Source organism: Lycium barbarum, chromosome 9, assembly GCF_019175385.1.
Source record: "Lycium barbarum isolate Lr01 chromosome 9, ASM1917538v2, whole genome shotgun sequence".
Classification (NCBI taxonomy): domain Eukaryota; kingdom Viridiplantae; phylum Streptophyta; class Magnoliopsida; order Solanales; family Solanaceae; genus Lycium; species Lycium barbarum.
The window spans coordinates 90,013,246-90,037,813 of record NC_083345.1 but is presented as its reverse complement, the minus strand read 5'-3'; positions in this window follow the sequence as shown (position 1 = coordinate 90,037,813).

Sequence of the window (24,568 nt, the reverse complement as noted above, 5' to 3'; positions counted from 1 at the left end):
TCTATAGACTCAACATCCGAAGCATGTATCACCCGCAATGTTCTTAATATTCCATCTATGAAGCCCTGCGGCTCCTTATCTGCTTTTGACCCAAAGAAGTCTAGAGGGTTCAAACTAATAAAATCACAGCTCTAGCACTGACAGCTTTATCACTTTATCACCATGACTCGTACCTTGCCACTGAGCCTGAGCGGCGACTAACTGTGTCAGCAAATGGATAGCCTCTTTCACTTCTTGGCCTGAGGCATCTGGTAGAGGAACTTGGGGTGTTGGAGCTGGAGCTGAGGGTCCTTCATGCTCCTCTGAAGCAAGCGGTGAGTGAGAGGACTGAGATGGAACCTCATTATGGGACTCACCCTTTATATCTGTCGGTGGTACCCTCTCAGTCCGCCTTCCTGCAACTGTCTTGCCCTTTTGGGTTGTTACAACTTTTCTCTTTACGGGCATCACTGAAAACATAACACACTGTTAAGGAAAGAGGAATTCTTATATCATTGCTCTATTGCATGATCTATGATGAGGAAGAAGGTCATTCATTCCTAAATGCCCACAGCCACCTGTTTATAAGTGTGGCACGCTTCACACCAATAAACAAGACTCTACTGGACACGGCTCATAGACACACCCTAGGACAAACTGCTCTGATACAACTTTTGTCACGACCCAACCGGAGGGCCATGACGAGAACCCAGAGTTAACCTACCGAGCACCTCTCATTATACTTACATAATCATATCTAGGTGAGCCACTAGGATAACTCACAATTTCCAAGCATCAATAACACAAACTCGGTCGGACTAAGGCACATTTATACATAAACATCATCAACTAAGCCCATATATGTACACAAGCCGACAAGGCTATCAAAATGATATACAAAGTATAGGCCGACAAGGCTGAGAGATATCTAGTTATACACATATATCTACGAGCCTCTACGAAGAGTATGTAAAATCATAAAGACGGGACAGGACCCCGCCGTGCCTATATATGTACACAAAAGAATAGTACCAACTACTGCAACTCCTGATCAAATGGAGATCTTCTAGGCAATCTCTAAGGAAGCAGCCTAATGGTCGAGTCTGTCTCCCTGTCTACCTGCAAGCATGATCATAACGTCCACAAATAAAAAGACGTCAATACGAACAATGTACTTAGTATGTAAGGCATTAATAGGAACATGATAGAAATATGAAGAATAACAGTGTTACACCTCGTAGTTTTGTACGTTGAGATTCATTAGGTGTTAGTTGTGTAATAGTGGATACTGGAGTACCTTCTAGGATATATGAGATTATATGAGCCTACCTTATGATTATGAAGGTTTAAGTTCATATAATAATCTAAGGAAGGATTGGAGGGCAAGTGGATTAAGGAAATTAAGTTTGTTGGAACTTTGGAGAAAAGATGGGGGACAATTTTAGTCCAACTTTGAGAAAGAATATCTTTTAGCATATGAGGAGTTTTGAGGTAAATTAAAATCCTAAATTGATGTTCAGGAAGTCTAGTTTCCAACGCCACAAACCGCGCATCAATCCGACATCGGAACCAAACGTTATGAGCATTTTAAGACAGGCTGCCAGGGCAGGGAATTACCTTGCCCGAACGCACCTGGGAGTGGTGTGAATGCGCAGAGGAGCAGGCAGTAACTTAGCGCGAGCACGCCTAAAGGTGGCGCGAACGCGTTGAGCAAAATTCTAGGTCGGTGCAACCCGACTCGAGAACATTATAAAAGGGGGTTTACCCCCTCATTTCTCATCAAAACAATCCAAAACCTCCTTCAAATATTCTGGAAATTTCCCCCAACTTGCAATCATCAAGTTTTAACGCAAATTAAGTGAAAATCTCCAAATTTCGGTTCGGATAGTGTATGCGCTATTATAATATCGTATTGCGGCAAATCTGGGCTTGGATTCACAATGAAAAGTGAAGATATAGCGGTTCCAGCGGAAGTAAGGTACGAATCTTCCCTTATTAATGTTGATTTAGGTTTATTTACGGAGGTATAGCTATTAAATGATCGTATAACAAATTTGTTGGTTGAGAAATTGGATAAACATCGTGTGAGATATTTTATGGAATATTTTGGTTTGGATGATAACGTTGTTGGCATTAGAGTTGTTGTTGTTGTGTTGGTTGTTGGTGTTGTGATTTTGGGCTAGGGATATAAGAAGGGGAGATACTGCCCAAATTTCTGCAGATTCTAAAGAAGTCTAATTTAAAGTCTTGAGATAGGTATATGTCAATAAGCCTAACTGTAGTATGAATTCTCTTGAATGTAGATTTATGAGCTTGGGATGATAAGCATTAAGTAGTAGGAGATCAAATAGGTATGTTAAGGCTATTCCTTCTTTTCATTGGCATGATTCCTACTATTGAGACATCTTTGACTATTTGCACAAAGATGTGCTTTTCACAAAGAATATACTTGGGTTACCATAACTTTATTTTAGCACTTCTCTCTCTAGTAAGGAGCGAGGATAAGAATGGGTGAGTTATATAAGATGATTAAATGTCAGGAGGTATAATTAGTGTATATGTTGCTTATAGGATATTGTGATGCCTTCGAGTTATTGCTATGTGTTTATATACGCTTGGCCTATGGGTCATAGAGTTCTTTCCTGGCCTATGGGTCATGGAGTTATTGCCTGACCGACGGGTCACGGAGTTGCGCATACTTGACCTACGGGTCATGGAGTTGACTATACCTGGCGTATGAGTCATGGAGTTATCTATTCCTAACCCTCGGGTCATGGAGTTATATCTATAGAGTAATGTTATCTTGCCTCAGGTGAAAGACAACCTAGGTAGAGTACCTCCAGGTGCTTTCTTGAAATATCCTGAGGATAGCTTGTTACTTTATTTCAGTTGTTACCTTGCCTTATATATTCAGTACATTATTCGTACTGACGTCCCTTTGTCTGGGGGCGCTGCATTCATGCCTGCAGGTACTGATCAACAGATTGATAGACCTCCTGAGTAGGCAGAATCCGATATCAGCTGAATGGTGAGCTCCCTTTTTGTTTGGAGTTTCCAGGTCCTTCGAGTCTCTCATTTTGATTACTGATTGTATGTTACAGTCACACATTTCCTAAAGGCTTGTAGACGGGTCATATATATATAGTGTGTCTGTGAGATAGCCTTGTCAGCTTGTATATATATGTTTTGACACTCTTGGCTTTGTATGATCATAGCAGCCTCGTCGGCTTGCTCAGTTGTTTATATACACATTTTGTGTGTGCGAGCCCAAATTAGATGAGATACTCTGTATCTATATATATATATATATATATATCCAGATTGCGGCTTGTAGGTATTGTCTATGTGCAGGTATGCCTTACCTATTTAACCCGGGGATTACTCCCCCGGAGTTCCAGATTTAGAGTGCTTCGCTCGGGCCCTGTTTCGCTTCAGGTGTCGGTCACGTCGTCCTGGAGTTGGGGCGTGACAAACTTGGTATCAGAGCAGTTCTATCCTAGGGAGTCTACAAGCCGTGTCTAGTAGAGTCTTATTTATAGATGTGTTGTGCACCACATCATATAAACAGGAAGCTATATGGCATTTAGGAAGCTGTTACCCTTCTTCCAGATATAAATCGTGCTGCAGAACCGAGTCATAGGAGATTTGAGTTAAACTTACTCTTCCGTATTTGTGCACAGCTATGCCGGTGACTAGAAAGATGTAGCTAACCGGATATGTGATACGACAGCTGGCTAGGGGAGCAGCAGGGAACACCCGATAGCTGAGGCCCGACTTGAGGGCCAGGGTGAGACCCTATCCCAGCCATCAACCATGACTGCACCGCTCAAGGAGCTCCCGAGGGAGGCAATACCTCATGTACCCCCTCCCGCACCCACAGACTAAGATCTTAGGAGAGCGGTGCACTTATTAACCCAGATTGTGACAACATAGAGACATCTGAGAGCACCTGCTGCAACAGTGGCCATTGATGGGTCCCACAATTCGAGGGTTCGTGAGTTTTTAGCACTTAACCCTCATGAGCACTCAGGGGTTAAGCGGGATGAGGATCCGCAGAACATTGTTGATAAGCTTCAGCGTGTATTCAGGGACATGCATACTACCGAGACCGAGGCAGCAGAGTTAGCGGCTTTCAGGCTTCGTGATATAGCGGTCTTATAGTATGAGCGATGGGAGAATGCCAGAGGTCCTAAATCAGCTCCAGCGCGTTGGTTTGAGATTTCAGAGGACTTTCTTGATCATTATCTACTATAGGAGGTACGAGAGGCAAGGTTAGATCAATTTTTTACTGTGCAGCAAGGTAGTTCAAGTGTCCAAGATTATTGCCTCAGATTTGATTCCTTGGCCAGATACGCTCCGTCCTTCTTTGATTTTTTGAGGGCCAGGATTCACAGGTTCATAGCGGGTTTGCACCGCGACTATGTTGAGTCTTGTACCACTGCGACGGTGAATGATAATATGGACCTTGCTCGTATCCAGTCATTGGCACATAACTGCAAGGATCATAGAATTCAACGGCAGGCAGTTGAGAGCATGGACAGGGAGTATCATAAGAGGGCTAGGACTACTAGTCAGCGGGGTGAGAGTAGTGGGAGTTCCAGACCCCAGCAGAAGGGTAGGCCATATAGGTGTTACACCTCGGAAAAATCTTCCGTCGGTACGCAAATGAATGAACAAGTGAAATACGAGTATCGGGTTAATGATGACTTAAGGCCATTTTGGGAAAGAGTTATAACGTCCCTTAGATTGCTAATGAAGTGTTAAACAGGTGTTAAGAAGGTTCCATAAGGATTGGAGATCAACGAAGTGATGAGAACAAGTTCAGTGGACTGGTGAGTTTTACGACACATTATACGTACCGTATAATGGACCGTAAAACCATCACAGCGAGGGTTGCTCACTGGTGCAATTTTACGGTCAGTTATATAGACCGTATAAATTTTTACGGCCCGTATAATGAACCGTCAAATGGTCACAGTGAAGGGTGAAGGAAAGGCACATTTAACGGTCAATTATACGAACCGTATAATGGACCGTATAATGGACCCCGACAGATCAGTGATGGGTTATTTAATAAGGGACCAAGTTCATGAAATCATTTCCACATTTCATCCTTCTCCCTAAAACATCTCTCTACATTTATTACACAAGTTTTCAAGGATTGTAAGCTATCAATAACATAAACCAAGTGAATCAAGAGTAAGGAAACCCATTAAAGGCCATTCAAGTCAAGAAATCCAAATGGAGGAAAACTAGGGTTTTTGCTCAAGTGCAGTATTATCAACTAAGGCTTGTTCCTACAACTTCTAAGGTAAGATTCACGATATTTATATGTTGTTTAAGGTATTTGAGAGTTAAAATGCTTGGACATTAGAAGAGTATATCAAAATGGGTCATGAATGATGAATAGTGACGTTTGAGAAATAGTTCGAATTGAATCATGATTGTTGTTGTGTTGTGATATGAATGTGTTATAAATGACGTTAACACCATGAAATAGACATTGTAAATGAATGGACGAAGTTGGGTGTTATGACCCTGAATATGGATAAATGAAAGTGAATTGAGAAACCTAGATAATGTGGATGATTAATGGCCATTGTTATGATATTGTGAATGTGTTGTTGACGTTTGGAAGTTGAATTACGATATGGTGGAATGTCGTATAAATAAAGGAAATGCTGTCCGATTTTCTCTAGCTTTAGCCATGTGTGCTAATTGTCGATTCTAATGATAGTACGACTTTAATGAAGGTAGAAACGTGAGCATCCAAGGAGTACGTGCAAGTGTAGAATAGTTCAACGAAAAGGTATGTAAGGCTAACCATTCTTTCATAAGGCATGGTTCTTTGGCCAAACCTCAAATCCTCTATAAGCTTATGATGTCTTCAATGACTTATATTCCGAGCTAGTAAGCTCACGATGCTTGATATGCACTACGATTGTACTAAGTTCCTCACATGACGAATAAGCCTATAATATAGATGTAACGATAATGGTGATGATAGTATGATGATGGGAGCAAAATGATGCCAAAGATGCTTATGAGCTATTATATATGTATATGTGCCTATAAAGGGATACAATGGGACCCCGAGCTTATAATGCCGGGTAGAATATATGTATACGAATATGTATAGAGTATGTATATGATTACGTAACGCGCGCGCACATCTGCTGATGGTACGGATAACCCTGAAGCCTTGGTAGGGCCAGGTAGATATAACCTTGAGCCTTGGTTGGCCAAGTTTGTATGAAACACTGAACCTCTATGGTCGGGTACGCTATGTATGCTTGTATATATATATGTATATGCTATGTAAATGATATCATTAAGAGTACGAATATGTTATGTATATGAGATGTAAATGCTTATGAGGGTAATTAAGTACGGATATGGATGTATATATGCGGATACGCAATAGAAATAGAATGGCTCTATGGAAAGCAAGTAAGTGCCATGATGATGATATTATTTCCCCCCCCCCCTCCTATCCTACTTCACATGTGGTTCTTTATGCTTCTATATCGATGTTGATCATGCTTTACATACTCAGTACATTCTTCGTACTGACGTCTTTTTGTTTGTGGACGTTACGTCATGCCCGCAGGTACACAAAGAGACAGACTTGATCCATAGCAGCTTTCTCAGAGATTACATAGCAGAGCTCCATTTCATTCGGAGCCATAGCTTTTGGGTACTTATTCTTTGGTGTATATAGTTATGGGCATTGCGGGGTCCTGTCCCGCTCATGTGATATGTATACTCTTCTTAGAGGCTCGTAGAGATGTGTATGTGGGTAGATATGTTTGGCCTTGTCGGCCTATGTTTTGTATATCATTTTGTTGGCCTCGTCGGCCTTGTACATTTGATGTGGCATAGATGCCTATGATGCTATCCAAGATGATTGTCGCCCAACGGGACTAATATGATTGATGACTAGAATGCATGACTTGATTTATGAATCGCCTAGATATTATGTGAATGTGTGTTGAGGGGTGCCCGGGTGGGGTAGCACCAGGTGCTCGTCGCGGCCCCCTAGTCGGGTCGTGACAATAGGCCACCATCAGGTCAGACTCAATGATACAAATTAGGGTATTATATTCCATCTGGACCAGGTGCGAGCTCCCATATGACACGGTCACCGCAGCAGAGGAGTTCAGGACAGAGTAGACCAGCGCCATAGGCATGAGGTAATTGTGGTAGAGCGCATCGCAGACGTTCTCAGTTTGGGTCGAATGTCTACTTTAGTTGTGGTAGCCCGGATCACTTTGTGCGAGACTGTCTGCAGAAGGGGCAAGATATACTCCATCCTTCTTTGATTCTTCGAGGGCAAGAATTCACAGGTTCATAGCGGGTTTGCACCCCGACTATGTTGAGGCTTGTACCACTGCGGCGGTGAATGATAATATGAACCTTTTTCATATCCAGGCATTCGCACAGAACTGCAAGGATCGTAGACTTTAGCGGCGGGTGGCTAAGAGCATAGACAGGGAGTATCATAAGAAGGCTTAAACTACTGGTCAGCGGGGTGAGAGTAGTGGGAGTTTCTAACCCCAGCACCAGGGTAGGACATTTACCTCACCTTCAGCTCAGACTTGGGGATAGAATTTAGGGTATTATATTCCATCTGGACCAGGTGAGAGCTCCCGTATGTCAGGGTCACAGCAGCAGAGGAGTTCAGGACAGAGCATACTAGCGCCACAGGCACGTAGTAATTATGGTGGAGTGCATTGCGGACGTTGTCAGTTTGGGTCAAATGTCTGCTTTAGTTGTGGTATCCCGGATCACCATGTGCGAGACTATTCGCAGAAGGGACCGAGTGGTATAGCTCAATCGACAGGATCTATAGCAGGGTCATCCGCATCCGTGCGTCCTTCTAGGCGCGACCCTCAGTCTTCAGCCGGTAGAGGAAGAGGTAGGGGAGGAGCTTCTGGTGCAGGCGGTGCTCAGAACCGCATTTATGCTTTAGCAGGTCATCATGACTTGGAATCCTCACCAGACATTGCAACAGGCACATTGATAGTATTTTCATATAGCGTTTATGCATTAATAGATCCGGGGTACAATTTGTCCTATGTCACTTAACTTATCAAGGGAAAAATCTGTATAACGCCAGAATTGCTAAATGAGCCATTTTCTGTGTCTACACCTGTTGGTGAACCTGTTATTGCTAGGAAGATTGGTCGTGGTAGTTCTGTAGTTGTTTATGGTCATCAGACCATAGCATATCTCATAGAATTGCAGATGGTTGATTTTGACATCATTATTGGAATGGATTGGTTTGGTTCTATTTATGATAATGTGGGGGTGTTGGACGAAGACTGTCACATTCCACGTCCCGGGAGAACCAGTTTTGCAATGGAAAGGTAATACGGCTTCTCCGCGCGGTAGGTTTATTTCCTATCTCAAGGCGAAGAAGATGATTTTGAAGGGATGTATCTATCATATAGTTCGAGTCCAGGATACGGAAGCAAAACCGCGAACTCTTCAGTCCATTCCTGTAGTTAATGAGTTCCCAGATGTGTTCCCAGACAAGCTTCCAGGCCTCCCACTAGAGAGAGAAATTGACTTCTCTATCGATGTTCTACCAGATACGCAGCCGATATCCATCCCTTCCTATAGGATGGCCCTTGCTGAGTTGAAGGAATTGAAGGAATAGTTGAAGGATCTACTGGAGAAGGGCTTTATCAGACCTAGTACGTCACCATGGGGAGCCCTACTACTATTCATAAGAAAGAAGGATGGTTCGCTAAGGATATGTATCGACTACAGGCAGTTGAATAAGGCGACGATTAAGAATAAATAACCACTTACGAGGATAGATGATTTATTTGATCAACTGCAAGGTGCTAGATATTTCTCGAAGATAGACATAAGATCAGGTTATCACCAGGTCAGGATCAAAGGGAAGGACATTCCGAAGAAACCATTTAGGACTAGATATGGCCATTTCAAGTTCCTTGTTATGTCTTTCGAGTTGACTAATGCTCCCGTTGTATTCATGGTCCTAATGAACCGTGTGTTTAGACCCTTCTTAGACCGGTTCATGATTGTGTTTATAGACAACATTCTTGTTTATTCCTGATCGGAGACTGAGCATGCAGACCATTTGCGTGTGGTACTCAAAGTCCTTTAGGACCAGAAGTTGTATGCAAAATTCTCCAAATGCGAATTCTAGCTAAACCCCGTGGCTTTCTTAGGCCATATTTTTTCAGATAAGGGCCTCAAAGTGGATACTCAGAAGATAGAGGTTGTGAAGACATGTCCTCGACCTACGACGCCAACGGGGGTTCATAGTTTTCTGGGTTTAGCAGGGTATTACAGAAGATTTGTAGAGGGATTCTCTATTCTTTCTGCCCCATTGACAAAGTTGACTCAGAAGGCATCCAAGTTCCAATAGACAGGTGCTTCCGAGCGGAATTTTCAAGAATGGAAGGATAGGTTGACTTCAGCACCAGTTCTAACACTTCCAAAGGTATCCGAGGGTTATGCTGTCTATTGTGGCGCTTCAAGGACCGGATTGGGTTGTGTATTGATGCAGCATGGCAAGGTGATCACTTACACTTCTAGACAGCTCAGGAAGCACGAGAAGAACAATCTGACTCGCAACCTAGAGTTAGCAGCCGTGATTCATGCACTTAAAATCTGGAGACATTATTTGTATGGCATTCATGACTACATCTATACATATCATAAGTGTCTCTAGTACATCTGCAAGCAAAATGAGTTAAACTTGCGGCAGAGGCGGTGGTTAGAGTTGCTGAAGGACTGTGATGCTGATATTTTATACCACCCAGGGAAGGCGAATGTGGTAGCAGATGCCCTCAGCTGCAAATCTACGGGTAATTTATTTTCTTCTATTTGCTTGGTCCCTTAATATTCCAAAACTCTCCATACATGATATTTATCATTAATCATACTTGATAATGGTCAAGTCCTTTGGTTCCAAGGTTGTCCTTCCTCGTTATAACTTACGAGATCATAATTCATCCTTTACTTCATTGCTATGTACTTCCCATGGCTTGTACCTTTCAAAACATCAAGGGACGTCTCCGATACTCCATTAATATGGTGAAATACATAGCGTGCTCATGCTCTGAAAGTGCGAGGTGAACAATGGTCTTATATATATATATATATACGTATACACATATGCATAGGTATGGCAGGGCCTTTTCCCGACCACGTTACATATGTTTTCCAATAGAGGCTTGTAGACTGTTACGTATAGTCGGATCATGTCCAGACTTCATGTTTCATATATTGTCACATAGGTGATTATGATAGCCTTATTGGCTCGTATAGTATGTCCCGCATATCCATATAGATAAATCTTTCAGATTATCTTATACAAGCATGTTTACTTTATAAGTCTATTGAGTATCATATGATGGCCCAATCGGTCCAGCTATGTTCCTGTGGTCAGGTACCTGTCATGGCTCTCCAGTTGGGTCGTGACATGTTCCTTCAATTCTCTCAACTCAGTAGGCGTCATTTTATAAAGAGGAATGGATATCGGCTGAGTATCGGGTAATACGTCAATGGAAAAATCAATCTCCTGCCCTGGTGAAAGACCTGGAAGCTCATCTGAAAATACATCTGGAAACACATTAACTACTGGAATAGACTGAAAAGCTAGTGGCTTTGCTTCTGTATCCTGAACCCGAACAAAATGATAAATACAGCCTTTGGTAATTATTTTCCTTGCCTTGAGATAGGAAATAAACCTGCCCTTTGGAGATGCTATATTACCATTCCACTCTAAAACTGGCTCTCCTGGAAACTAAAATCGAACCATCTTCGTTCTACAGTCAACATTAGCATAATAAGAAGCCAACCAATCTATGCCCATAATAACATCAAAATCTATCATATCTAACTCAACCAATTCTTCCATAGTATGACGATCACAAACTATAACTACACAATCTCTATATACAAGTCTAGCTATCATCGAATCACTAACGGGTGTAGATACCTCAAAAGGTTTAATCGACTCGGGTTTTACCCCAAATTGACAAACAATAAAAGGAGTAACATACAACAATGTAGAACCTAGATCTATCAATGCATATACATCATGAGAAGACATTGATAGTATACCTGTAACCATATCAGGCGAAGACTCAAGATCCTGTCGACCAGCCAATGTATAAATGTTGTTCTGAGGACCGCTTGAGCTGGACGCTCCCCCTGTACCTCTACCACGGCCTGCTGATATCTGAGAGCCATGCCCCAAAGGGCATATAGATGATGATCAACCAACTGCCGATCCTATAGGCTGAACCATACCTCTACCACCTCTCGATGGGAACTCACGCATAATATGGCTTGGCTGACCGAAGGCATAACAAGCATTTGAGCCTAAGCGGGACTGTCCAGTATGTAGCTTGCCACATAGAGCACAAAGTGGTAAATGTGACCTCATCTGGCCTGAATCACCTCTATACTAAGAACCTGAGGCTCTAGAACCCTGACCTGGTCTAGAATAAATAGATCGATCCAATCTCTATTCTGTAAACTGTGGAGGTGCACTAGCTACGGAATGGCCTGAAGCCTAGAATACTGCAGCCTCTGACCCCCTTTGAACTCACTAACCACACCGGAAGATCTAGCTCTCTTACTATGACCCTTATTATACTCACGCTCGACCCTCTACGGCTGCTGATGCTTCTTAAGATTTTGAGCGTATCCTTGAATGCCGCAAATACCAATACCTGTCTGAAGCGAGGCCGTTAAGAAGTCATCAATCAAATGTGGTCCCAATCCACTCACAAGTAGGTAAACACGATCTCCCATGTCATACCATAGCTAAAGCATACCTAGCCAATGATTAAAGCGAAGACTATATTCCCGAACACTCATGCTCCCCGTCTATGTGTCAAGAACTTATCAGCTCTGGCCTGTCGAATCTCTGGCGGAAGATAATATCTAAGGAAGGCATCTACGAACTCTTTCCACATGGGTGGGGGTGCATTAATCCCTCTAAAACACATCCAAGTCTCACACAAATGGACAACAACCTCCCGTAACCTGTAGGAAGCCAACTACACGGAGTCAATGTTTAAAGCACGCATCACCCGCAACGTCCTTAATATCCCATCTATAAAATTTTATGGTTCCTCATCTGGCTTCAACCCAAAGAATTCTGGAGAGTATAAATTAATAAAATCTTTAATTCTGACACTGATAGCGGATTTCCCTTTTGCCTGCTATAGCAGTTACTGTACCGCTATAGCGGGACTGCTGCAGTGGCGTGATAACCACTATAGCAGTCGACGGAGACTAGTGGCCCGAAATGTTTATACGTAGTCTCATATTCTCTATTCACAAAACACCAACACACTTCCTAACAGGCACCTAGGGTGAAATTCCAAGCTAGGGCAAGAAACCCTTGAGAGGTAAGTTCCATCTATTCCATTCTATCATGCCATTCTCCTTCATGATTGTTATCCCCTTCGTGGGTCTTTAATGGTGGAATTTAAATAGAGACCCTGTAATATTAATAAACCTTCTAAACTTGATGGGTTATGGTTATTATCACTTAGTTTTCATCTAAAGGCTTGGGTTAGTTTCTCTTAATCAAGAGTTATAAACTAAGTGAATGGAGACATAGGGTTCTATAAAATGGGGTCTTGACCATAAAAACTGCTTGTACTGGGAATGCTGATAGAATATGGTTATGAAATAATGATTAATGATTACTAAAGCCCTGATAGGTTGCTTAACACCTAGAAAATCATCCATCCCTTGGTATGGGGAAAATGGAAAGGGTATTGTTGAAGTGGTACTTGTGATTTGAGCAATTATAACTCATTGAGCCTTTTATTTCTAGACATTGAGCGTTCTGAGGCTTTAAGGAAGGGGAATGCTGTAGCGGAGTGACTGCGTTTTCCCAGTTCTACAATGAGGTAGGTTATAGTCAACATGAGTTAGACTTTGGTTAGTTGATGGTATGTCTGTAAATTCTATAGGAGAAAGCATGTCTAGTTTTCATGCATGATATTGTGTGGCTAAACTCCTATGTGATTCTGATTGAGTGATTGTGTAGGCTTCGTGCCACTATTCCTGTGTGTAAATCTGCAGTGGATGTAATGTGATGAGAAGCTAATATAATCTTCTTGAGCGTATTGTGACAAGGAATGATGATTTGAGTATTGATACTGAGGAGGTAAGAAACACTGTTCTGTGAATAGGTATGGGAAGGCACACATGTGACTTAGATTATGGGCTCGCGGTCCGAGGTTAGTTTCGAAAAGGAGAGGTACGTTGATATGTCTCGCGTTTTAGGATCGTTCCGGAGTAGAGGTTTGTGCTTGGGTCCGAGGAGTATTCCGGAACGAGTGGTACATGGACACCATGGGTCCCTTGCAGGTCATGACTACAGACCAATGACATCAGTTAGCATGTGTGTATAGTGTGTGTGGTCATTGTGGTAAACCTATTTCCGCTGTGGCTTACGTGATTGTGATTCTTGACATCTTGGTGAGTTGATTGTGATTATCCTTGGTTGACTTGCTGTGGTTTATTGATATTCATGTTTGTTGGCTGGCTTGTTTATTCTATTGAGTTTATGAAATATGCATGATACTAATCTTAGTCGGCCTATGATATCTATCGATACATAGTGTTTGTACTGATACTACCTTGCTGCATTCTTTTAAGTGCAGATTGTGATTAGGAGATTGCTACCCACCCTCATATCTAGCGTTTAGGACATTTGCTGATAGATTTAGGTTGAGCTTCTTCCCATGCCAGGCCGCCCAGAGATCTTCTTCTCATGATGTCTTTTCTTACTCTGAACATTATGGATATTTATTAGTGAAATTTCATTCCTTAGACATGGTATGTGATTGTGATTTTGATTAAGTGATTGTGTAGGCTTCATGCCACTATTCCTGTGTGTAAATCTGCAGTGGATGTATTGTGATGAGAAGCTAATATAATCTTCTCGAGGGTATTGTGACAATGAATGGCGATTTGAGTATTCATACTGATGAGGTAAGAAACATTATTCTGCGAAGAGGTACGGGAATGCACACATGTGACCTAGAATATAGGCTCGTGGTCTGAGGTTAGTTTAGAAAATGAGAGGTACGTTTATATATCCCGCGTCTGAAGTTTGTTCCGGAGCAGAGGTTTGTGCTCGTGTCCGAGGAGTATTTCGAAACGAGTGGCACATGAACACCATGGGTCCCCTGCAGATCATGACTACTGAGCAATGACATCAATTAGCATGTGTGTATAGCGAGTGTGGGCATTTTGGTAAACTTATTTTTGATGTGGCTTACGTGATTGTGATTCTTGACATCTTGGTGAGTTGATTGTGATTATCCTTGATTGACTTGTTGTCATTTATTGACATACATGTCTTTTGACTGGCTTGTTTATTCTATTCATTTTATGAAATATGCATAATACTAATCTTAGTCGGCCTATGATATCTACAGGTATATAGTGTTTGTACTGATACTACCTTGTTGCATTCTTTTGAGTGCAAATTGTCATACGGAGACTGCTACCCGCCCTCACATTTAACGTGGAGGACGTTTGCTGTTAGATTTAGGGTGAGCTTCTTCCCATGCCAGGGCGCCCGAAGATCTTCTTCTTATGATGTTATTTTCTTACTCTGGACATTATGGATATGTATTAGTCAGATTTCATTCCTTAGACATGTGTCAGAGTGTGATGACTTTCGGACTTTGGGGATTTTGTAATAATTAGAACTTCAGCACTTATTTCTGTATTTCATGGCATGACTCATTTTGTTCATTTGATGTTTGAATATGTAATAACTGATTAGTTTGGTTAATATAAAATTGGATTTGAACGGATAGATGTCGTGTGTGTTGGTTCACCTACTAGGATTTAGTTGGGTGCCAGTCATGGTGGGTTGGGTTGTGAAAGAGTTGGTATCAGATCCTTAGGTTCGTCGATCTCATCATACAATAACATGCCTAGTAGAGTCTTGCGGATCGGTACGGAAACGTCTTTACTTATCTTCGAGTGGCTACCAGGCACTAGGAAAACTCCCTTTTCTTTCTTTCTTTCGTGCTAATTGATTCCAATTGGTATCTGCTGATTCAAATTGGTATATGACTATCCTTCTTTCTCTCGCAGATGGCGAGAACACGTATGGCAGCAGCTAGAGGTAGAGGGGGAGGCAAAGGAGCTGGCAGAGGGGCAGCCCCAACTAGGGGCGGCATTCCAGGGGTTGATCCTGTGCCTCCAGTGGTTCCTAATGAGGCAGCGGCAAATGCAGCCGTACCAGCCCAACCAGCAGCAGTACCGGTTCTGCCAGGAGCTGCAACTGCTTAGGGTGTACCAGATGATATGGCACAGGTGCTGAATTGGTTGCATGGGTTAGCACAGGCCGGAGCTATACTAGTCGGTCCAGCAGGTAAGGGCGTAGGAATAGCAGCCCTAGGTCTGGACAGAGCACAGGCTCCGAGGGTTCAACATGCAGCAGCAATGGCACCTCGCTTTGAAGAAGTTTTGAGTTTTGAGGCCTTCCCGAGGCCAGTTACAGGGCTAGTGATGACTGGTGAGGAACATGATATGTTTTGGAGTTTAACTAAAATGAAGCCTCCTACGTTCTATGGTACTGAGTTAGAGGATGCATATGAGTTCATCATCCACTGTCACGAGAGGCTTCATAAGATGGGGGTCATGGACAAATACAGCGTAGAGTTTGTAACTTTCCAGTTCTTGGGTAATGCCAAGCTTTGGTGGAGGGCTCATGTGGAGTGTAGGCCAACTGGGTCTCCTCCGTTAACTTGGGTTCAGTTTTACTCTGTGTTTCTGGATAAGTACGTACCGTGTACTCTGAGGGACCGAATGAAGGATGAGTTCGCTACTGTTGATCAGGGGAACTCATTGGTTGCGGTGCATGAGTCCTGTTTCCACTCCCTTTTCTGATATGATTTTTAGTTGCTGCCCACTGATGGGGAGAGTATACGGCGGTTCGTGAAGGGGTTAAACACTGGGATACAGTTATCGGCTCTTCAGCTTGTAGCCACTGGGGCTTCATTCCAGGAGATAGTGGAGCATGTTCGTACTGTTGAGGGTATTAGGCAGGAGAGTCTTGCGAAGCAGGTAGAGAAGAAGGCTCGTAGGGGTGTAATGTTCAGCAACTCCTTTTTTAGAGGTCAGGGTTCACAGGTATATTTAGGGTGTCCGGTTTAGCCCGCGATGCAGGTGTCAGCTGGGGGCCCATCAGGGGCAAATTATCAGGCTTCCGGTCTGCATGGAGGCTACACTGCTTTATCAGCTTCTGTTCAGCGGCCTACGCTTGATCGTGCTTGCTTTAAGTGTGGTGAGATAAGGCATATCAAAAGGTATTGTCGCAGACATCGACAGAGGGCAGGGGACCCAGTATCAGTCTTCTCAAGCTCTGTTTGCACCACATCGAGGGAAAAAATATCTCGCACTAGCGAGGCGGGGCGGCCACACCGCGGGTAGAGGTGGTGCCCAGCCTAACCGATGTGGTCCTCAGGCAAGTAGAGGTGGACAGCAGCCCGGCAGGGGCGGGGCTCAGACTATTAATGGTAATTGTGTTGGTTTATAGAAGACAGGAGGGCCCGGTCATTTATACGCTTTCCTAGGTAGACCCGAGATTGAGGCCTCCGATGTAGTTATCACAGGTACTATCTCAGTTTATGACCTGATGGCTTCTGTTTTGTTTGATCCAGGCTCAACCTTTTCTTATATATCTACCTATTTTGCTATGGGTATGGATATGATGTGTGAAACCCTTGTTGCCTTTATTTATGTATCTACTCTTTTTGGGGACTCTGTGGTGGTGGATAGCGTGTACCCTTCGCGTGCAATTACTTTTATGGGGTATGGTACTTGGGCAGATTTGATGATCTTAGACATGGTAGATTTCGATGTTATATTGGGTATGAGTTGGTTGTCCCCATATTATGCTGCACTCGATTGCCATTCTCAGACTATTACACTAGCCATGCTCGGAGCACCTAGACTCGAGTGGAAGGGTAACCTTAGTCCCCTCCATAAGAAAGTAAGTATCCTTTGTTCGTGCTAGGAAGCTAGTAGAGAAGGGTTGTCTAGCTTATCTGGCACATATCCGTGACACCAGCGCAGATACTCACTCCCTTGATTTGGTTCCAGTGGTATGCGAGTTTGTGGATGTGTTCCCCGTGGACTTTCCTGGTATGCCACCGAATTGTGACATTGACTTCGGGATTGACTTAGACCCAGGGACTCGTCCTATCTCTATCCCACCTTATAGAATGGCGCCAGCAGAACTCAGGGAATTGAAAGAGCAGTTGCAAGATCTTCTAAGTAAGGAGTTTATTCGCCCGAGTTCCTCTCCGTAGGGTGCTCCTGTATTGTTTGTTTAGAAAAAGGATGGGTCCATGTGCATGTGTATTTATTACCATCAACTGAATAAGTTAACTACCAGAAACAAACATCCCATTCCCCGTATTGATGACTTGTTTGATCAATTACAAGGATCTTCGATGTTCTCTAAAATTTATTTAAGGTCAGGGTAACATCAGTTGAAGATTCGAGCAGAGGATATTCATAACATTGCTTTTCAGACTAGGTATGGGAATTATGAGTTCTTGGTTATGTCTTTTTGGCTTACCAATGCCCAGCTGCGCTCATGGATTTGATTAACAGTGTGTTTAAGCCCTATTTAGACTCATTCCTAATAGTATTCATTGATGATGTCCTGGTGTACTCTAGGAGTAAGGAAGAGCATGAGAAACAATTGATAATTGCTCTTGGGGTATTGCGAGAGAAGGAGCTGTATGCTAAATTCTCCAAGTGTGAATGTTACACCCCGTAATTTCTGTATGTTGAGATTTGTGAGGCATTAACTATTCAATCGCAGACATCGGAATTGGTATCAAGAAGATGGAAGATCGTAGATACTTGTGTTACGATTATAAGAGTTCGAGTTCGCGTAATAGGTTATAGGACGATTGGAAAACCAGGGAATTAAGGAGATTAGGCTTCCGAGGCTCTGAAAGAAAGTTAGGCAAGGTTGGTACGGAAAATTTGATCTAAATAGAAGAAGGAAATTGTTTGGGCATATTAAGAGTTTTGAAGTAAAACAAGAGTTTAAAGTGAAGTTCGGGAAGTCTTGTTTCCAACGCAACAAACCGCTCCTCAATCGGACATCGGGGTAAGAAGATATGGACGTTACAAGTTGGGCTGGCAGACCAGGAAAATAGTTTGCGCGAACGCGCAGACGGCCAATGGCCAATACAGCGCGAACGCGCCACTAAGAGGCGCGAACGCGTTGAACAAAAATTTGAGGCTCAGATTCGGGATGAAGCTTATATTATAAGAATGTAATGATAACATATATATATGACATTTGGAGACCATATGGGGTGAATGGGTTCATATGGCACGTGATGAAAAGCCCTAGTTGCCGCAAGCTAAGTGGGGCCCACATACCGGAATTTTATAAAGGACATATGAAGAGACATACGAGTAGTATACGGAAAGTTGAGCAAGTCCTAAGAAGGACCCATAAGCCAAAAATGTGTGTAGGACCTCCAAAAGGACGATTTAAGGGAACGTTTTCGGGTGATCTGACTTCGAGGGGCCAAAACGATATCATAAGTTTGGACTTTGGAAAAGTACAAAGAATGAACGTTGTAGATAATTGAATTATATTTCGAACCATAGGTTGTGGGACCTCACACAATATTGGGATCAAGAGTTATGACCGTTTTACTGAATGAAGGTGCAGTCAGAAAACTCATACCAGCGCGAACGCGCCCAAAGCTGGCGCGATCGCGTTGAAGGATTTTATGTCGGTTCTGGGCAGAACCCAAAACCTTATAAAAAGGGGTAACCCCATTATTTTCAGACCAAACACCCCTAAATACTCTCCAAAAATCTGGAGAGTTCTCCCAAACTCTTCCAAACCAAATTTTGGCCCAAACCAGGTATAATTTCCAAATTCCGGTCCGGATAGCGTATAGTTTTTGTTGCAGAATCATATAGCGACATGTGGTGGCCTAAACTTAGCGTGGAAAAGTGAATATAAAGCAATATTAAAGGGAGAAAGGTATGAATCTTTTTTTTGAAACACACTGGAGATGCTGCCCGATTTTCGGCAGAATATAGAATAGTCTGATTTGAAACTTGGAACAAGTGTGCAATAAAGAGTCTAACGTTAGTGTGAATCCTTTTAAATGTAGACTTACGAGCTCCGACGAATAAGCGTAGCTATTAAGAGGTGGTGCAGGTATGTTAAGCCTCGTCCTTTCTTTCAAAGGCATGATTCCTACGTTACTATTTCGTAAATGCTTCCATAGCCTCTTTGTTTTCAAAAGTTAGAAGTCTATGATTCCAAGGCATGATTCCTTTCCCGATAACCCGTAAATGTTTTCCCAAAATGTTTGCATTTTTCCAAAATAGAGGTTTATGATTTTGTAAGCTCTTATGACAACAAGGATGGACATGTTTTTATCATGATTCTTAAAAGTTTCCTACGATACTAAAGATGAGATGTTTTACATAATGTCTTTATCCTCAAAAGTTAAAGTTTCATGATTCCAAGAGTTTCCTATGACGCTGAAGATGAGTATGCTTTATAAGAATAAAGAAGATGAGATGTTTTCTATGATGCGCATGATGACGATGATTTGATTGGAGAAGTTCCAAAGCTTATGATTTTAATGCTATTATGAGATTATCGAGTCTATTTCATGATTCCCTTGAGTTGCTAATTATTGTTGGCCTCACTTTATGAATTGTTCCTTCGAGGTGAGATATATCGATGATGATTATTCCATAATATAGATCGGAGGTTACCGACCTTACGTCACTCCGATAGAGTTGTAGCTTTCACTTGGGCTCTCATGCATGCTTTATAATTATGTATGTATTTTAATAACACCGTGCCTACATGGCCGGGCATTATAACACCGCACCGTCCAATAGGCGGCCGGGCAGACACACCACTGCAGTGGGCAGTTTATGATTTCCCCGGACGCGGGAGGCCTGGACGCAGGCTAATGATGATAACACCGTGCCTAAATGGCCGGGCAGCATTAGACCGTACCTATATGGTCGGGCAGTTTATTTGCAAATATTTATATGTTTTTCGAAAGAAAGCTAGCATGCATGGCATCCGCCCTAAGAGGCACTCATATGTACAGGCTATTCTTTTATATTACGATATGCTCTATATTTCCCTTCGTCTAATATTCATACTTTACATCCCTTATTATGTTACTATTCATGCCTTACATACTCAGTACATTGCTCGTACTGACGTCCCTTCCTGTAGACGCTGCGTTTCATGCCACGCAGGTGTATACAGATGAGTAGAGGACATTGCTAGGAGATGTTCCAGCTGGGTTGGCGAGCTCCATTTCCTTCCGGAGTATTGCCGAGTCAGATTATCCATGTTATGGTTTCTTGATTGATGTTAGAGACTTTACAGACAGAGTCACGTATATAGAATGTTAGTCTTGTAAGCGGCTCTGCAAGCCGATGTATCATTATGCATTATGTTACAAACTTCATATGATTACAGATTTTACTCGAGTTGAGAAAGACGGAAGGAATGTTTTTCAAAAGCTTTCATTATGCATTCCATTTTGTGATTTAAGAGTCCAGTGAGACTATGAATATGATGAGAACTAGCGGGTTCGCTCGGCTCTAGTAAGGGGTCGGGTGCCTATCATGCCCTATCAGGAATGGGGTGTGACAAATTGGTATCAGAGTAGTTCGTCCTAGGGGTTGTCTGCAAAGTTGTGTCCGGTAGAGTCCTGTTTATGGGTGTGAAGCCGGCCACACTTAAAAACAGGAGGCTGCAGGGCATTTAGGAATCATTGAGCTTCTTTCTGTCTTAGATCGTGCGATAGAGCCAAGTCATAGGAAATGAGATCCCTTATACTAACCTTTGATCTCAGCAGAAGCACTGTATCGACGGGAAAAAGTGAGTAAGGATATGGGAAGCCACAGAGGTAAGTCACTTCGTTGAGGCTACATTATTAGAATATATGTACATACATATGATAATGGATCGGTTGACATGTGAGGTAAGTCTTGATATTTTGTTCTTTTACCTGAAATTGGGAGCCCTGGGTGGCTGGAATATGTCGTGTATATATATATATATATAAATATATATGCCCTGTGAGGCATTGCTGGTAATTGCTGCATGCGGATTTTGGATGTAAGAATTGTAAAGGAGACTATGCCAGGATTTTTCAAAATCAGGTCATTTAGTTAGGTACACCTAACAGGAAGAAGCTTGGAAAGGAAATATCGTAAATAGACAATAAGTGGGATGCGTTGTTTTAGAAGAGTTATGGATTTGGCATGGCATGAAGAACTATTGCGAGAAAGACGATTAGCAGTCCGAAGGATTAAAATGGGTTACATTCGAGGTTTAGTAGGAGCAAGGTCTATTGGAGGATTCAGGGAAAGTCGACAAATGTGTTCTGCTGTAGATTATTATATAAAAGTGGCGAGCGGAAATCCAAAGAGGCTGATAACCGAGTATTTATAAGTAATGGCGACGAAAGTGTGTTTGCCACTATCGGGAATCTGGAAATCCAGGATGAAAGGTAGTCATAAACATAGGTGAAAGGTGAATATTGGGAATTGAAAAGGCTAAAATAGTAATTGTTAAAGGAGGGAGATGTGTTACGAGAATGTTTTGGAATTTGTTAAGACTTCAACTTGATCTAGATTATGTGATGAAGGTCATACGGTGAGGTGGATGCGATTATACCAGCATTAACGACCCGAATTTCATCAGAGTTTCAAGGTTAAGCGTGCTGGGGTGAGAGAAATGTTAGGATGGGTGACCTCCTGAGAAGTGTACTAAAAGTCCTATAAATTCAGATAGGAGAGACAAATGAGAAGCTAGAGTATCCTAAAGGAAGTTATAGTATGCGGAGTGGTTAAAAACCTTAAAGAGGTCGCATAGGACGAGGCGGACCAAACCGGTGAAGAGAAAGAAGGTTCATCACAGCTCTAGAATTTGGGTGAGTTTGAATAGTGTTTGGAAATATTTTGTAAGCGAGATGGTAGTAATTATATATATATATATGTATGCATATGATGTCCCATCCATGGCTATATTAGCGGGTATGTGTATCCCGACAACCAACGTTGCGGTGGATGGAAGGCATTAATCGAACAAGGTAACGGAGTTCATGGGACAAGACAAAAGATTGGAAAGTCCTAATACAATGATATTTGGAAAAGAAAGAAAGTGAGTAGATGGAAGGTAAGGAGATCAAATTGTCGAAAAAAGTGAAAAGTAAGAAACATGGGTGAGTAAAGGCTCCAAGAGAGATGGAGGGCAAAGCACAAGACTATTTGGGTAAAAACTCGAAGGTAGGCATGCGAATTGAATAAAGTGTGGTAGTAAGGAAACAAAAGAGGAATATGTGGGGTCAGAGAATAGGCTTTGATAAGTAGAGCTAAAAGGATAGTGACCACGACGAGGAATGAGAAGTAAGAGAAGGAATGGTTAGACCGTGCGACGATGTTAAGGGATTTTCAACCCTTGAAAGGTATATAAAGGGATAAGTGTGTGGTCAAACCAACACGGTTGCCTCGGACATGGAGAAGCTTTCCAAAAGGATGACTTAAGAATGGAACGGATTTGTGCGTCTAGAGTAATATTTCACGAACTTCAGAGCCGATACTACAAATAACAAGAGGAGAAAGGTGCTTGAGGAGGAAGAAACCCAATGAGGGTTAAGGATGAAAGTAGGAAAGGCACGCTAATGGGCTGGTCAAAGAAAGAGGAGAGCATTTACGAGTAAAGTAACCAGAAATCTTTAACCATGAGAGCGAGAAGAATACTTTAACGAATTGGCGGTAGGAAATCGATTACTCACCGAGATAAGAACAAGGATGATGGGTCGACACTATTGATTGGAAAAGATTAATGGTATGGAATGAGGATTCATGTGAGGTCTGTTGTAGCCCGTATTTTGTACGTTCGGATAAATCAAGATAATTGTGAGAAGTTAAGGGCAAGGCTATATTTTGATCTTGTTTAATACACAAGTTGTTTATGAATATTATTGGTATGGAAATATTGAGAAAGGCTAAGGGTAAAAAGGGAAATTTACAAGGTGGCTCATGGTAATATTATGGAAGGCTAAGGGCAAAACGGGAATTTCACAAAATGTTCAAGAAAATTCTTGAAAGGGCCACTTTGGCCGTGTGACATAAGGTGTAGGCCCCAACCCATGGCCATGTGTCCATATTTTTATTTGTAGGGCTTAAGTATATATATAGAAAAGTGATGGCAAAATAAGACATATTTGTCTTCATGAAAATTCAAGAAGCTTGAGGAAACAAAAAATGGAGAGCATTCGGCCAAGCCATGGCCGAATCTTGGAGCTATGGAGTTGATCAAGAAAAAAATATTTTCTTCTAGTATTCCAACTAATTTGAAGGCCCTAATTAACATGGGGTGGTTGTTGAAGCAAGCAAACCATTTATTTGTGCAATTTCAACCCTAGCCAAGCAAGAGGATGGATGGAAAAAGGTAAGCTTTAATCCTCTCTTATGTGTTATGAATGATTTGTGAATGTTGTAGAGTGAAGAAATGGATGAAATTCATGAAATATGTATGTGTATGGTTGTGGCCGAATAGAGGTGGTGTTGTGTAGATGTGATGAATTGATTTTATTTAGTATTTTTATTGTTGTAGTTGTGGATTCCATGATGAAAATGAAGGTTTGATGAATTGAAAAGAAGTTGTAATCGTTGAGAAATTATTGGAGGAATTAATGTGATTCTAATATGGTTTCTTGTAATTATAAGAATAATGTTGTTAGTGTGTGAATTATTGGTATAGTTCATGAATTGAAGGAAGGAAATGTGTTGTCATTGTTCTTGTTGAATTTGGAAGGTTTCGGGTGAAGTAATATGTTGATTGGGTTGTTGGAATATTATGTGAATTGTTTAAAGTATTCTTGAACCATGTTAGAATGATTTCGGATTAATACTTGAATGTGGGATCATTGGTGTTAACTTGACTATATGTGATTGAATTGGATATAAATGAAAGGTCGTTGAAATATGTGACAAGGGTTGTTAATGTTAGAATATATTTTGGATTGATTGTTGAAGTTGTTAGTATGATTGTTGGTATTGTTGTTGATAATTTGGCAGAGTTGAATTCTCGGATTGTTGTGGATAAATTGGCGGAGTTAGATTCTCGGGGATGGTGTATTTACAGGGGAAATGCTGCCGAAATTTCGACAGATTATAAACGAATTCATTTGAAGGACTAATGTTATGACCCGTGTTTTCACACGTTTGGAAAGACTTGAATTATATTGGATTCTTGAGATATAAGATCAATTTGATATTTTGTTGAACGTAGGAGTTATGCATGAAAGAATAGAGTCATGAAAGTGTGGGACAAGGTTAAGGGTAATTTTGGAATTTTGGAAATTAGTTTCGGGAATTACAAAATACGATCCATAAGTTATTGGGCTAAAAATAATGAATTGAATGGAGGCCCAAATGGGGGACTTTGGCCGGCCACCTAAGGCCTTTGATCCAAGTCCATATTAGTTGGTCATGTGCTTGGTCATGTGACTAAGCACTT